Below are 3870 nucleotides of genomic sequence, written 5' to 3'. Positions count from 1 at the left end.
ACTGAATCCAATCTCCAAAAAAGTCCATATTGTTTCGATTATTCAAATTTTGATGGGATATGGACCTAATCCCTATGAATGGGACCAAACCTTATTCCGTGATTGTGCAGAGTGCAGACAATGGCATAAGAAATATAAACCACTTAAGAAATGTGTGCAGATTCTGGATTTGAAGGCCAGAAAACATTTTTAGGTGGCAAATTTGGAATCATGAATCCTAACCATAAGGAGGTTCTTCGTCAATAATTATGTCTGGGTCAATGTTGGCATGGATAACATGACTATCAGTGCTACGGCGAACAGTTCCTTTTGTGCCCATCAAGTAGTGTTCCTAGTCCACAGAATGAGGCCACAAATTATAACAAGATATTTATACATAAAAAAATGAAGATTATATGCACCAAACAGAAAATATTAAGGCAATTATAACCAACCTTAGAGGGCTGAAACAAAGTGTGTGAATCATGCCGCGGTCCGGGAGTCGCATTCAACTTGTTTGTCTTCACCCAACATATATCCTCACATCTCCGAAATCCCCACTAAATTAAGAGAAAAAAATACCATACAAACAAAAAAGAAGCACATTAGAGGAAATGAAAGGATATATTACAGTTGAAAACATTACTGCATTCCAGCAGGGGCAATACAGTGAAGTTTTTTTTTTTTTTTGTCTGTATTATGTGTGAGCATAAAGTCCAAACTCCAAGCATCCATTTTCCAAAATAAATAAATAAAGTCCAAAGCAATGCAATGAAGTTAAGAGATGTTTTCATGTTAATGCTATCAGATATTTTCTTTAGGGTCCTCTCTTAGCTGTGGTAATCAAGATCAATACTCAATTCCGATGTAAGTGAAATAGTAATTTCTGTTAAGCTCAACTAACATACCTTCTTTAGGCACAGGCGTCCCTGCTCAAGACCCACACCATCACCAACCCAAAGGAAGATAAATGAAGGAGTGTCAGCAATATTGCCTGAAAACATGGTAAGAGCAGAATTAAGACTTCAGAGAAAAGGCACAAGGTTATAAAATAATATGAATGGACAGCAAATGTTGTATATGTAATTATGTACATAGATTTGAGAGAAAAAAAAGACTTCCAAAAGCCATATCATATACGCCAACACTGAAGTGAATAAACTTAGGACAAGTAAATGATGTACCTCAATTTTTAGATTCTGTATTTCTTCTGGTGTCCAGTACTCCATATGGTCAGTAACACCAGGAGCCCGATGGACATATTCCTCCCATGGGGGATCGACAAGAATGACATCGAACTTGGAGCCAAAAAATTCAGGGGACAACACATGCTCGCACAGGTCGCACTGGTAATACATGGGTGGGGATGCAGATTTGGCCACAATTTCATCTTTCCTCTGAATAAGTTCCCTCAGCTTTGGGTAATCCTCCACAACACTGGTGAGATCTAGCTCTCTGATGAAATTCTGTGGTCGCATACCAGTATCCCCAAAAGTAGTCATCTTGCTCTCCCCTTGAGGAGCTTTACCAGGGGGAGAACTAATCCTAGGTGGACCCCAACCCATTGGAGCATTATCATGAGGTACCTCCACATCACTGGTGAGTTCTAGCTCCCTGATGAAATTCTATGGTCGCATACCAGTATCCACAAAATTTTGGGAGCAGTCATTTTGCTCTCCCCTTGAAGGAGCTTTACCAGGGGGAGCACTAGTCCTGGGTGGACCCCAACCCATTGGAGCATTATCATGAGGTACTCCACGTCCGATTGGTCTCATTATATTAAATCCAGGACCAGTTACGCTAGGAGATACTCCTCTTCCAGGGCCAAGTTGATTAAAATACATTGCATGGTTTGGGCCAGTCCCCATATTAGGAAGGAATTGCGGTGCTGACAGTCGAGGTGGTGGTATGGGAGAAAGTCCAGGTGGGGCAGCTAACATATTCATATCAAAACCTCGAGGTCCAGGCCAAACAATGGGCCCTGGAGATGGAGAGGTGAAAACTGGTACAATTGGTGGGCCTGGAGCTGCGGACATGTTCGGCCCAATCGACTGCAGGGTCCAGGTGGCAAGCCCAAGTGACCAAAGGAAGGTCCCACAATAGGCACTGGGATTACAACACTTTGCCTGTCCCTCCCCTGAACGCTTCCTCTTCGTCCTCTCCAGCCTCCTATTCTTCCTTGAGGAATGCCCCTATTGAAAGACCCCAGTCCCTGGTTATTTCCAAATGGAGACTGTGAACCCCTAATAGAAGTCTGGCCTGCACTAGTAGTATGCCTAGAAGACATGGATCCAGACTCCTCGCTCCCATAATCGAGAGACTTGGGCCTGATCTCTATCACATCAGAATACTCATTTGTAGTTCCAACACTCGAGTTTTTCACGCCTTCAGTCCTGGTTCTATCTTTTCTATAAGCAGGTGTACCATGAAGCTTCTCATTATCCATTCTATCCTGTTCACGCCTCTGTGAGTCCCATTCCGTTTTATAGTCAAAATCACCATCCCCATCTTTTGCCTCGTTTGTGGCTAATGCTTCTTTCGTTGTCAGATTGAGAGGAACCTCGATCAATTTCATCAGACTCTTGATGTCTCTCAATTCTCTCAGGGCTTCGTGAATACCGAGAATCCCTATCCTGCGCATTTTCAAACGAATCCTCCTCCAAATCCGGTTCCGTGTAACTCCGAATCAATTCTTCAAGTGCATCCATTACAAAGAAAGACTGTCAAATACAATTGATTTAACGCGGCTTTTTTTTTAAAGAAAATTCACTGGGCCACTTAGTTCGAAGATCCAAACCATTAATTTGTTGAGCTTAAACCTAAGTAGTTTTTAACCCAAAATCATCTCAATGATCCCTGTGGAATGCCTGCCTGGCGTATAACTTTATTAAACGAATACAAAAGCCCCAAAATTTCTACAAGTCCATATCTCAGGGCTCAATATAAACCCCCAAAATTTCTACAAGTCAACAGATTTTTGGGGGAAAATTTCGGAAAAACCAAAATGTCGGCCGAAATAAATGACCGTTTCGGTTTTGGGTGATTTCAGTGTCGGTCTCCCCGAAATTTCGGATTTCGGTCGAAATTTAAAACCATGATAAAAACTCATCATTTTCTTAGGCCTTTCCCACTCTCTCCCCATTATTTTTACAACCGGGATACTCTCTCCCTCTCTCTCAAACCCACAAACCCTTGGTGGGGCCAACAAAGAATGGTTTAGATCTTTCAAGAAGGTGGACATCATAAAAAGTTTAGGGCAGTGCTATTTCCCCCGTCTGATGGCTATCCCCTCCCCTCCCCCCACCCCCCACCCCCCCCCTCCCCTAACAGTTTTCCTTCTTTGGGATCCTTCATTTCTTCAAACGGAACGAACAGAGATAACTTTACGAAGGGGTGGCAACCGTTAACTCCAAAAGCATAAACTGTTAAGGGGGGTGGGGGGATATCACTCCCCAAAGTTTACTCTTTTTGGGAAAAAAAATCAATTGGGCCCACCTGATTCGAAGATCCAAATTGTTCATAGGATGATTAATTGAGCCCACCTGGGCCATAAAATCAACTCCATAGGATGATCCAAACCCTCCGATCAGACTTTCCAGATCGGAGAGTTAGGATCAACATAAAAAGTGTATTTATAAATAAAAAAAATCAATTGAAACCACCTGATTCGAAGATCCAAACCGTTAATTTTTTGGGCACCAGCGTAAATAAGCGTTGCCCATAAAATCAACTCCATAAGGTAGTTTTTACAGATCAGATAGTTAAGGTCATAATATGGAGATGATTTTCAGTGAAAGACTTATTTACATTGGACCCCATCAAATGAACGGTTTGGATAATGGAATAAAAATCGTAATGAATTTTCTAATAAATATGCGTTATATGGTGTAA

At 41.8% G+C, this 3870-nt stretch overlaps 1 pseudogene; it reads right to left on the bottom strand.

Moving 5' to 3' along the window:
* Positions 1 to 217: 217 nt before the first annotated feature.
* On the bottom strand, positions 218 to 2620 carry LOC143858949 (N6-adenosine-methyltransferase non-catalytic subunit MTB-like; annotated as a pseudogene).
* Between the last annotated feature and the right edge of the window lie 1250 nt (positions 2621 to 3870).

The sequence above is a fragment of the Tasmannia lanceolata genome, unplaced genomic scaffold (genome assembly GCF_043159265.1).
Source record: "Tasmannia lanceolata isolate RefF3 unplaced genomic scaffold, GAP_Taslan_0.1 ptg000029l, whole genome shotgun sequence".
Classification (NCBI taxonomy): domain Eukaryota; kingdom Viridiplantae; phylum Streptophyta; class Magnoliopsida; order Canellales; family Winteraceae; genus Tasmannia; species Tasmannia lanceolata.
This window is presented reverse-complemented; position numbering and strand designations above follow the sequence as displayed.